Below are 13,386 nucleotides of genomic sequence, written 5' to 3' on the forward strand. Positions count from 1 at the left end.
TAGGTCTTCACTTAGTAAATGCAATGATGAAACCCACTGATATCCTATGGGAGAGGTAAGTCTTGCAATAGAGAAAAACAAATGTGAGAGCTTTTCACTACTAGGACAAGTCCATTTTTTAATGTACCTTGCCCTATGGGCTTTTTAGGGCCTGCAGTAGGGGTGACCTATAAGTATTAAAGAGGAAGAATTAGACCAGGCCATAGGATTATTTTGCCAGGTCATAATGGCAGTTTAAAACTTCACACACAGGCTGCAATGGCAGGTCCGAGACATGTTTTAAAGGGCCAGTTAAGTAGGTGGTACAAAACGTTCTTCAGGCCCACCAGTAGCACTTAATTTGCAGGCCCTGGGAGTGCTAGAATACACATGGCATGATGAGTGCAGCTTTGCCAGCCAGGACAAACAATCAGACCAAAATCCTGCTATTCAGCCACTGTGCACCCCTAAAAGGTTTAGGATGGGTGAGGTAACAGTAGGAGCGGTCAGTTGAGCCCCCAAAATCAACGCCTTAAGCCTGCCTTTCAGAGTTAATGGCCTGAGAGTGAGGACCGCATGGTAAGGCTTCTGGGGAAAGAGCAACACCTGCCTTGTGATGTAAATGAGCAGTGGGTTGTGGGACTGTAAGATCGTGGCAAAGGCTGCCTGCCTCCTGAGAGGGCTCACTTGAGAGGCAGCAACAGAGAGTGCCGCTGGGTTGGTGTGAGCACCATACTAGAGCCTGTGGTGGTGCTGGTCATCAGATGCGAGCCAGGGCCTGGGGGCTATTGCTGATGGATGAGGTGGCGGTTGCTCCTGACCACGAGTCAGACCAGGCACGGCTCTCACATTATGGCCCTGTCAGCAGCCTCCTGCATCTGCGGCTGCACTGATGTATATTCTGTGAGTATTCTGGGTGACAGTGGCACTAATTTGGGAGCAGCGCTAATCGCATCAACCTGGAACAAATTATCAGTTTAAAATGACAATGATCTGAAGGGGGCCTCTCAGCACGTCAAACTTCTGAGTGGGCAGTAGTGAAGTCCTGTTCATGGAGGGATGCAAGTTGGACACTGGAAGCCCCATGCCTGACACAGGCTGGCAGCAAGCACAAAGGTAATAGAGCTGCGTAGTAGCTTGGACTGTACTAGCTAGGCACTGGTGTGTTGATAACTCTGCATATGGCTGCCCCCATCTGTGTGTGTTCTGTGAGTTCCATTGGGGCTCTATCTTTCAGCTACGGCAGGCCTGGAGTGTAGGCTGAGGATGCTCTGGGGTAGCAGCCGTCCAACCCGATGGACAGGGACCATGCAAACATTGCTCACAGATAGGCCACAAAGCACCTGAAGTTTCCCCGGTTATGCCCATAGCGCAAATGACGTGAGACTTGACACTGAGCATGGCTCCCTTGGCTCTCACTGCAAATGTAGCTACTCCTTCAGAACCACCACGTCAATAGGTGTCTGGCAAGATATATTTCTCACCTCAAAGTGCTGATCGCAGTACAGTGCCTGCCAGCAATGTGACCTTTTTTAAAGGACTGACCTGCTGTGTCACTAAAATCTATCACTGACATTTCAGACCTTCACAGTCAGTGGGACCCAGTGTCCTTGAGATTGCTGCGCTGGCAGAGTAAGTGGACAAGGTGGTGGATGAACACCTGTATTAACCTTTTGATTACTTCTACAATAGAAATTATCCAACATATGTCAAGACACTAGTGATCAGTCCTGCTCCTGATAAGGAAAGCACAACAACACTGTACAGGCCCCCTCTTGAAGTGAGTCATGGTGCGGAAGTCTGTAATCAGAGACTGTTCTTGAAGGGAGACCTGGAGGTTAGGTGAATGCGCAATGGGAAAGGTTGTCTGTTTGCAGCTGCGCTTCATGTTCACATCTAACCACTCTACCAGGCCCCCAAAGGAACCCATCTCAGACCAGGAGCAATAAACTGCCTCACAGGCTTGTCAGCCCTGGAGGCCATGCTGATGGCCATACACCAGTCAATTGATGGCAAGATAACCTTGCTGACCTTGTGCCTTGACAACATGTCTACAAAGCTTGACAAGCAGACAGAGCCCATTGTGGCAGCGGAGCAGCACATCTCTCAGATGGAGGACAACTTACAATCTGTGAGCACAAAATGTCTGAATATGGAGACGGTTCTTGTAGTCATACAAGCTAAGAATGAAGACTTAGAGGCATGCTCACGCAGGAACTACTTTTGCAGCATTGGTGTCCCAGAATCTACAAGTACGAGGAATGGAGACTGGTGTAGAAACCCTACTGAAAAAGTTCTTTGACTCTGTCTAACTGTCGCAGCTATTAGTGGTGGAGCGAGCACACCGGTAACTAATGGCAGGACCGCCACCGGGGACCCCCGGGCCCAATAATTGCAAAACTCTTAAATTACAGAAACTGTGACAGAGTACTCAGGTTGGCACAAGAGATTGGAAACATCACTTGCAAGGTAACCATCTTGCCTTCTTCTGATTGCACAGTAGCAGTGCAGGTCGCCCCGCTAGAGTTCTTCCCTATCAACAAGCAGTTGCATGAGGCAGAAAGTTTGTATGCAACACTATACCCAGCATGCCAATGCATCTTTTTCCAAGGTACACAAATAATTATCTAAAGACTTTCATCCAGAAACAGCAACATCAATCTCCTGGAGACCCTACAGAAGACAGCAATTGACTTTACATATGTGATATGGCACTCTTCTCTAGCACACATTAGAGCCAAAGAGGTGTGATGAATACACCTGGTCTGCTGGGGTTCTTGCCTCCCTTTGCCACGCCCAGGCCTTCACCTTTGATATCATAAGGGTGGCTGGTTTATTGTTGTTCTTTTGTGCTGGCTACCTCTGTCATCTGGAGGAGGGCTAAGACTCTGGAGACCTTCCTGAGGGAGCAACCCATAGACTGCTGATGTGTGGTCATATGTTACATGAACAGTTTTTTATAGTTTTGATTATGTGTATGATTATTCATTCCAGTGAATGTGGGACTGTCTTTGGCATGGTTGGAATACTGAAGTGGGTAGTGGGGAGGTTGTTTGTTACTTGTATCGGCGACTACCCTGAAACTAATTGTTATTGTACTGAGAATGTACATGGTACACACTACCCCACAATCAGCAACATTGAATTACCCAATTGATCCAATCTGGGACCAGGTAGCCTTCCTGACATGGAATGTCTGGGGGCTTACCTGTCCTTGCAGAACCAGTCAGGTCCTTTCTTATCTAGATAGACATTGTATACAGCTTGCCTTTTTACAAGATACGCACCTCACATGGCACATGAAGTCAGCAGTTGAGTAACACTCGGTGACTTATGAATTGGCATCATTCAATTGCTCATACTCCATGCGGGCCATGAATCTGATAAAGGAGTGCCCTTCACAGAAACATGTTCTGTAGTGGATGAATAGGGCAGGTATGTAATAGTACAGGGTACGCTTTGTGGCTCTCCTGTTATGCTAGCCAACACCTATGGCCCTAACATAGACTATCCTGGATATTACATGACAATTTGGTGTCACAGCCATGATCTTCTTCCTGCAACACTGATGGGGGAGACCTTAACACTTACTCACACCCAACTCTGGATCGGTCGACTGTTGCAGACTAGCATGGCAAACAATATACTAAGATTGCCAGGGATGGTATGCCAGAGTATGGTATTGACACCTGGTGCACCAAGAAGGTACATTTGTGTCATCTGTCCATAGTTTGTCGTTCCGTGACTATTGGTTGGTCACATGCAAGGTTAGCACAAGGGGGTAGGGAGCACAGTGCCTCTCATCCCAGCACAGTTCACCCCACTTCATATTGGTAAATGCAGTACGCTTACCTCAAATTTGCTGTAGTTGTTCACCAAAGTTGGTGCAGATAGTGCTGTTACTTCTAGCCATGTGTTTCTGGGTTTAGCCCTTCATCAGTAGAGAGCAGAGGTAGTAAAGAGCAGAGAAACGTCATCTGGGGTTTCTGAAATGCTGCCCAAGTCTACACAGGTCACAGTGCCACTCCACAGGCACCGATGTGTATCCCAGGTGAGCTTGTCAGCTCATTGGCTCAAGGGAGCCTTTTAAACACAAGGAGGTAGGGAGCACCCTGCCTCTCAACCCAGCACAGTTCACCCCATTGCATCCTGGTAAATGCAGTACATTTACATCCCCAAGACAAAATCCGATCACTTATGCTCTTGATACCTACTCATATCCTGTCTCAATTTATGTGACAGTTTCAGGCAACCACTTTTCTGGATCCTGTGTTCAATGAGGGAATCTGCTCCGCCATCACTGAGTTCTTTGAAAAAACAACGGCTCAGTGGTGAGAGTAGAGGGGAATTATGGGAAGGTTTCAAGGCTACAATCAGGGGAGCATGTATCAGCATGCAGGCTGGAGTGTTGCGTGCAATGCGTGTCCAAATCCAAAGAACTGAGACTCAGCTGCTGTTCCTAGAGAGGAAATATGAGGGAGACCCCCAACCCTGCTGCTCTGGCCTCCATTCATAATTACATAACCACTTTCATGAACTAGCCCCATAAGAACTGAACTTTTTACCCAAATGCCATAGAGCTTGAATATATGGCAAGGGCGGTAGGCTGGGACATAGCTTAGCTACAAAATTGAAATTGGTAAAGTGACAAGCACATGTCACCCAGATCACCACCCCAGAAGGCACTGACAATTATGACACCCTCCTCCATCCTCACCGATTTCCCAAAATTCTATGCCCAGCAGTAGGGAGCCTGATTTCTGCTGCAGGGGTGGAGCTGGAGAGCTATCTCAGAGATATATCACTGACGTGGCTGTCCACAGGACAGCAGGAATCGGGAATTCTTGTTACAATCTATTACACCAGAGGAGATTAAAGATGCCATACGATCACTTCCAAATGGTGAGCCCAGGGCATGAACAGCCTAATGGGTGAAATCTATAAGGAATATGCAGATTTGCTGGTGCTACATATACATTCCTTATATGAAGAGGTATACACTAAGCAGATGCTACCTCCCTCACTGCGGGAGCCCCTAATTTTCACATTAATGAAACCGGACAAAGCTACAGTTCACTGCAAACCATACTCGCTGCTGTCATTATTAAACATTGAAGCCATGGAGCTGACTCAGATGCTGGCAACTCGACTGCAGCTACTGCTTCCCAACTTGGTGCTGCTGGAAAACTTGTGCCACCCTGTTACACCACGCATAGCTTGTGGACCCTGTTTGCACTGTTCTACCAGTTAAATCCATTGTTGCAGGCGGTGGAGGTCCTATTGGGTGCAGCCCAAGCTTGTGACTCCAATGCATGGGACTATGGCCCTCATTACGACCCTGGCGGTGGGTGATAAAGTGGCGGTAATACTGCCAACAGGCTGGTGGTAACTACCGCCAAATTATGACCATGGCTGTGATATCTCTGAAAGACAGCCAATGTACCACACCGACTGCCAGGGAGGAAACAAAAGTCACCACGGCGGTAGCCGCCTACAGCCAGGCGAAGGACAAAGTACCGCCCACCATATCTTCAATCCGCCACCTTTTCAACACAAAAGTCAAATGACTCATCATTGTAGACACAGGGAAGAACCACGCCACCATGGAACCAGAACTGCATGTTTTCCCGATGATCTGCTACGTCATGCTCCACCACGAACACCAATGCCAGCGAAGACAACGACGGTGAGTACAGCCAAATGAGAGTGACACACAACACACAACCCACACACACACACACACACACACACCATTAACACAACTAGCTGCAAAAGATAATCAATTTGTCCACGATAATCAGCAAAATAATGCAAGGACAACAGGAATTGACTGCAGTGATTTTAATAAGATCAACATCAAAAATAATAAGTTAATGTGGCAATGCAACAGATATGTACAAATGTACAAAAAAGGGACACTGCCCAGTCCATAGTTCACAGGGGCCACATGGCCACAGGGCAAAGTCCAAGGCCCGACTCGATTACTGCACCAATACAGAGAGAACACTGCAGGGTCATCAGTTGGCAAATAGGTAGGCACCTAAAGGGGAGAGGGGAGCACCTCAGCCGGATGTGGAAACAAGACCACTGGTACTGGAGGGGGGCAACATGCCCTGTGCTTGGTCCTGGGGAGTGCAAGGCCACAGTGTCTCAGGTGGGGGACTTGCCTACTAGTTCTGGAGGGGGCTCCATGCCCATTGCTTTGTCTTGGGGAGTGCAAGGCCACAGTCTCTGGAGTGGGTGATGCCCAGTGTTCTGGAGGGAGCAACATGCCCTGTGCTCTGTCCTGGGGAGTGCAAGGCCACAGTCTATCAGGTGGGTGACTTGCCCACTGGTTCTGGAGTGGGTAACATGTCCTGTTCTCTGTCCTGGGGAGTGCAAGGCCACAGTCTCTCGAGTGGCTTAATACCCACTGGTTCTGGTGGGGGCAGGCTGCACAGCAGCCCATGGAGGCTGGACTACATGGCGTTCACCGGCGGTGATGGCTGCACTGTGGTTGTGGGAGGCTCCTGCTCCGGCCCTGCACCCTCTGATGGCTGCACTGTGGTGGTGGTTGAAGGAGGCTCCTGCTCAGCCCTTGCACTCTCCGATGGCTGCACTGTGGTGGTGGTTGTGGGAAGCTCCTGCTAGGCCCCTGCACCCTCCGATGGCTTCACTGTGGTTGTGGTTGAGGGAGGCTCATGCTCAGCCCCTGCACACTACGATGGCTGCACTGTGGTGGTGATTGGGGGAGGCTCCTGCTCAGCCCCTGCATTCTCTGATGGCTGCACAATCACGACTGGCAGTGGAAGCTCTGTGACAGCTGCTGGTGCAGGCTCCACCCCTTTCTTGGTGGCTGGTGCAGGCTCCTTCCCCTTCTTGTTGACTGGTGCAGGCTCCTTCCCCTTTAATATTTGTGGCATGGAATCCTTTTCATCATGAGTAGGTGCTGCTGAAACTGGGCCTGTGGACTGTTTGGCTGAGGTGCTTGGCTGGGTCCTCGATACCCTGGCCATACGTGCAAGATGGGGGGAGGGGTAGGGTAGAAGTCAATCTGGGAAAGGAAAAACGTTTTAGGGACATTGGGGTGGGAAGAGGGAGAAGTAATGGGAGTGGAGGATGAGGGAGTGGTTGTGGGAGGTGTTTGTCTGCTGGATTTGGGTGCAGGTGCATGGGTTGTATGCTATAGTGAGGTGGATATCTGTTGGGTGTCTGAGTGCTTGCGTTTGTGTACTTTAGGAGGGGGGACAGACATGGTGGGAGAGGGCACAGATGACGTGTGCATGGATGTTGTGGAGGTGTCTGCCAGTGAGGTGTGTGTTCTTCATGGTGTGGTGATGATGCAGGTAGTGGGTGATGATGTAGTGCATGCAGGTGTGAGTGTGGACGTAACTCGGTGGAAGGTGGAGGAGGAGGAGAAGGAGAAGGTGGAGACAGTGGAAATAGTGGATGTTGTTGTGTCTGCAACTGAATGCTGTTTGTGTGAGTGCCTGCGGGATGAAGTTTGGTGCTTGTGTTTGCCTGTGTTGTCTTGTGTGCACGTTCATCTGGCTGTGTGCTTGGGATGGGTTGGGGTTGAGGAGAATTGGACTGGGAAGTGGTAGTTGGAGGGGGAACGATAGAAACAGGGAAAATGGCTGCTATCAGAGAGGAGGCCAGAGACTGGATCTATCTCTGTTTGGCCGCCAATCCACAGTGAATGTCCTCCAGGAATGCATTAGATTGTTGCATCTGGTCTGCCAGCCCCTGGATGGCATTCACAATGGCTGACTGCCCTACAGAGATGCACCTCCTCGGCGATGGCATGCCATATACCCTTCTTTTGATGGGCACTAACCTGCAGAGGCAACAGAGACAGGAGAACACCATCAGTCAAACAGTACCCACCATACTCGTTTCCATCACTATTGACACACACATAGCCCAGCACACAACGTGTACCCAGCCAAGAGCACATCCCTCCCCCTTACACGATGCCTTCACACACAACTCCATGCATTCATGCCACATGCATCGTGCCCACAGTGTACTCACCTGTTGGTCTGGAGGCCCATACAGCAGTCCGTACTTGGATAGGACCCCATCCACCAGTCTCTCCAATTCCTCTGAAGTGAAGGCTGTGGGCCTTTCCCCGGTCACACAGGCCATAGTAGGTTCCAGACACAGGTCACAGCAGCACATGCAGTGTAGGTCCTATCCTATGGAAGGTCAGGAAACAAGTGAGGAATATGATAGAAAATAGCGGTCACATCTGCGGAGTTGCATACCATCACTGCTGGCATAGATCACCATTGGCCACTGTACCCAATAGGGCCCAATTATAACCAATGAGGAGTTACGGCGGTTCCCAACTGCCACCGCCATGGCGCACAACGTTAGTGGCATTACCTCACTTCCACCTGCCCCTTTACACAGGACAGGTAGACACCATTTCGGGGGGCGGGGGGTAGACCTATGGAATAATGCTGCGCCACAGGATAAATAGGCACATGCTTTACAAATTACACTGTCCCATAACATGTTTATATATTGCGGACTACTGTTGTGGCTCCATTGTTCGGTTTGTGACAGCCTCCTCACTCTTTTGTCCCTTAGATACCTGCCGCTGCAGATGAATAGGTGATGGAGACATACCCCCGTGTACAGACCCCTGGTGAACTTGGCTACACTGGAGGACAGGAACATTATCCTCACCTATAGACTGGACAGGGCCACAATCAGTGAGCTGTGTGCCCAATTGGAGCCTGACCTGATATCTACTATCCGTCATCTTACTGGGATCCCCCCTCTTGTGCAAGTGCTATCAGTTCTCCATTTCCTGGCAACAGGTTCTTTCCAAGTGACAGTGGGCTTGGCAGCAGGAATGTCACAGCCAATTTTCTCAATAGTTCTGACAAGACTGTTGTATGCCCTGATAAAACACTTGTGCGGCTATATTGCATTACCCCAGGTTGAGGATTTGGCCACGGTAAGGGCCTGGTTTTATGCAATGGGACATATCCCCAATATAATTGGTATGATTGACGGAACACATATTACATTTGTCCCCCTCCGCCAGAATAAAGAGGTGTTCAGGAATCGTGAGAGCTTGCACTCTATGAATGTGCAGATAGTGTACTTGGCAGACCAGCACATCTTCCACGTCAATGCTAAGTATCCTGGGTCGGTGCATGATGACTTTGTCCTGGGGAATAGCAGCATCACAAATGTGATGGCCCAAATACAGAGGCACAGGGTGGTTCCCACCCAGTATATGTTGTTGTATGCCTATGGGCAATATAGGATAGTGTGTGGCTAAATGTTGTTCCTAAGTATTTGCAGGTGACTCTGGTTACCCAAACCTATCAGGACTGCTTACCCCTGTGAGGAATGCCAGGACAAGGGCAGAAGAACATTATAATGAGGCACATGGATGGGCTAACCAGAAGGATCATTGAAAGGACATTTGGCCTCCTGAAGGCCAGGTTCTGGTGCCTCCATCTGACAGGTGGATCCCTGTGCTACTCACCCAAGAAGGTCTGCCAGATAGTGGTGGCATGCTGCATGTTGCCCAACCTGGCCCTCAAGATGCCATGTCCCTTTTCTGCAGGAGGAGGAGACTGGAGATGCCACTGTGGCAGCAGTGGACCCTGTGGACAGTGAGGATGAGGAGGCAGAGGATGAGGATGTGGACAGCAGAACATCTGTGATCCATCAGCACTTCCAATGACACACAGGTGAGACAGTGCAACTTTCCATTTCAATGTCTTTGGTTGTTTTCTGTATGGCATTGCATTGCTGGTATTTACCACTTCTATGCCCACTTACTTTTACCTCGGGCTATTCATTTTGCAGATATTGGCGATTTGACAAATACCCCTGGTGTGATCACAACAGCCAGCTACAGGTCATTGAGTCTATGCTCATTCTATGTACAGTTAATTTGAAATGGTAGTACCTGTTCCAATCAATACATATTTGAAACACATGACATACTCAAAATCGATTTATATCAAAGAGTTGTTATTGTAGTACTAATATATAGAGAGGAAAGTGTAATGGGATGGGGTGATGATGAAGCAAAGTCCAGGGTATTGTTCCAGTCTGTTGGTAGCACAGGTGCAATGTCCAAGGGGACCTAGGAAGGGGAGCAATGGCAGTTCAAGGTGGACAAGGTGACTGAGTGGAACACAAGGGGGACAATCAGGGGAGTCTCATTTCCTGGCAGGGGTCTTGGCAGGTGTCTCTGGCTTCTGTCTGGATTGCAGAGAATTTATGTGGGATGGTTAACCTTCTGCAGGGGGAAGGGTGCTGGTGGCCTGCGGGTCCTGTGGGGGGGCCTCCTGGCCACTAGCATCAGCGTAAGTGGAAAACTGTTCAGATGACTGGCTAGTGACAGGGGCCCACTGGTGTGACACTGCCTCCCTCATAATGTTGGCCATGTCTGGCAGCACCCCTGCTATGGAGATCAGGGTGTTGTTGATAGCCTACAAATCCTCCTTGATCCCCTGATACTGTCCCTCCTGCAGCCGCCTGTTCTCCAGCACATTGTCGAGGATCTGGCCCATCATGTCCTGGGAATGTTAATATGCTCCCAGGATCTCAGAGAGCGCCTCCTGGAGAGTCGGTTCCCGGGTCCTGTCTTCCCCCTGGCACACAGCAGTCCTCCCAGTGTCCCTGTTGGCCTGTGCCTCTGTCCCCTGAACCATGTGCCCACTGCCACTGACCCCAGGTCCCTGATTGTCTTGTGGGCGAGGTGTGGCCTGGGTTCCCTGTACAGGTGGGCACACTGCTGATTGATGTGTCCTGGGGACAGAGGTTTGGGTACGCTGGGTGGGTGCTGTGGTGTTGTTTCCTGATGGGGAGGCTCTGTGGTGGTCTGTAACTGGGCTTGGGTAACCAGCTGTCCAGTGGTCCCTGATGGGCCAGGTAAATCGTCCAGATCCTGAAGACCAGAGTTACTGTCATCACTGTGGGCCTCTTCTGTTGGGGGACTGGATAGTGCTGGGACTTCCTCTCCAGTGACATTGGCTGGGGTACCCGTGGGGCTGTAAATGATGTTTTATGCTTCATGTGTATGACATATTGTACATCCCTGGCTTCCCCCCCTATGGTTGGTGTTACCCTGCCAGCTTTTACTTGTGTATGTTGGTGTATGGTGGGATTGTTAGTTTCCCTATGCTGTGCATGCTTTAGTGATAAGTGTCCATGCAGGGCTGTGAGAGGTGTCCATGCATTTTTACAGCATGCAGCTTGGCATTTGGATTAGTGGGATGTGATGATGGAGTGTGTTGGATGGAGTGGAGTGATGGGAGTGAGGGTGAGGGTATGTGATGGCATGCAGGTAGGGGGAGATAATTGTTGAAAGTTGACTTACCAGAGTCCAGTCCTCCTCTGACTCTGGCCCTCAGGATGCAGTAATGCCAAGACTTGCTCCTCCCATGCTGTGAGTTGTGGGGGAGGAGGTGGGGTTCCACTGCCAGTCCTCTGTATAGCGAGCTGGTGTCTTGTTGCTATGGAACGTACCTTCCCCTGTAGGTCGTTCCACCTCTTCCTGATGTCATCCCTTGTTCTGGGGTGCTGTCCCACGGCATTGACCCTGTCCACGAATCTCTGCCATAGCTCCATCTTCCTGGCCATTGATATTTGCTGCACCTGTGCTCCAAATAGCTGTGTCTCTACCCTGACTATTTCCTACCATGACCCTTAACTCCTCCTCAATTAAACAGGGGTGCCTTTGTGGTGCCATTGGTGTTATGTGATGTGTGTTGGTGAGGGAGTGTTGGGTAAGGTGTTGGTGTGTGTGAAGTGGGGTGCATGAGGGATGTATGGTATATGTGGTATGTGTATCTAGTTGTGGCGGCGGTCTTGTTATCAGTCTTGTGCTAATGATTTGTAATCGTAAAGGGTTGTGGGTAATGTGGGTGTGTGTTTTATAGTGGTGTGTGTATGGGTGGCAGGTGTGTGTTGTTTGAATTGGCCAATGTAGTGTTGTTTTTTTTGTGGGTATCCATTGTGAGCCTGGTGGTATGTACCGCCAATGGTTTACCGCCGTTGAATGTCCGCCGTAATGATTCGTGGGTCATAATGTGATGGGCGTTGTTCAGTTGGCGTAAAGGTGTGGGTTTTGATATGCCACTTTTCCACTGACCTTTTGTCTGGCGGATTTGTGTATGTGGCTGTATTCTGTCGGGCTGGTGTGTATGTGTGTCATAATATGGTGAATGGATATCTGCCACTGGGGCGGTAAGTTGGCAGCCGCCAGGGTCGTAATGAGGGCCTATATGTTCCTGATTATGGCCTGAATGGGGATGCATAGGGAATTTCTCCAATAGACACTATTGCTGTATACTAAGACAGTGGTTTGTGTCCACCTATACCTCGAAACGTCTGAGGAATTTCCAGTATATAGGGGCACACTCCAAGGGTGCACCTTGTCACTATTATTATTTGCCATTGCACTTTAACCCCTAGCTTGTTCTACTTGAGGAAGCTGGGCATCTCCTTATATGCGAATGACAAGGTGTTGTTTACTAGGGACCCTGGCACACATCTGGCGGCGGTAGTTCATAAATATATTTGATTTGAAAAATACTTGGGCCAGAGCATTAACTAGTCAAAATCAGTGGTGTTTAATCTGACACCATGCACTCAGGCATTCCCTCTGAACTTCCCTTTACAATTGAGTATAAATCCTGTTCAATACCTGGGTAATTGGATTCATAGAGAACGTGAACTGGTACCATGCTACAATTATGGTACAGCGATCTCACAGTTGGAGGATCAGATTCAAAGGTGGTCCGGGGTGCCATTCTCACTGGCAGATTGAATAGCTATTATGAAAATGATAGTGCTGCCCACATTTTTAAACCTCTTTACCAGCATTCCAATAGCACTACCACAACATGGTTTTAAAACACTCTGGCCACTCATGATAACATTGGCATGGGAGGGGAAACAGCCACTCATAAGTTGGGAAGTCGTTAACTTACCATATACACTAGGGAGATTCAGTGCACCAGACCTACACAATGTTATCTCTGTGCACAGGCCCACTTTGCCCAAGACTGGTATGCTCCACATGACTATATCCCACACCTGCCAGTAGAGCGCAATAATGCACACCTCATCACGCTGCAATCCATTCTTCTGCAAAAGTGAGAGGGATCATTGAGTGCTGAAATTAACACAATACACTACACCACATGCACCTGATCGGCGTTGGGGCAAAGAGCAGGTAAGACGACTCTATATGCTCTGGGACTACTGCTGAAATTTCACCCTGCATTGTTGGTCAAAAAGGTGGATAAGGTGCTGGCACTACTCACTGAGGCTGAGCTGAAGACAGTGGGAGACACTAGCCCAAACTGTGGGCCATATTTATACTTTTTGACGCACAACTGCGTCAACGCAGTTGTGCGTCAAACATTTTAACGCCGGCTAACGCCA

The sequence above is a fragment of the Pleurodeles waltl genome, chromosome 9 (genome assembly GCF_031143425.1).
Source record: "Pleurodeles waltl isolate 20211129_DDA chromosome 9, aPleWal1.hap1.20221129, whole genome shotgun sequence".
In the NCBI taxonomy this organism is placed as follows: Eukaryota; Metazoa; Chordata; class Amphibia; order Caudata; family Salamandridae; genus Pleurodeles; species Pleurodeles waltl.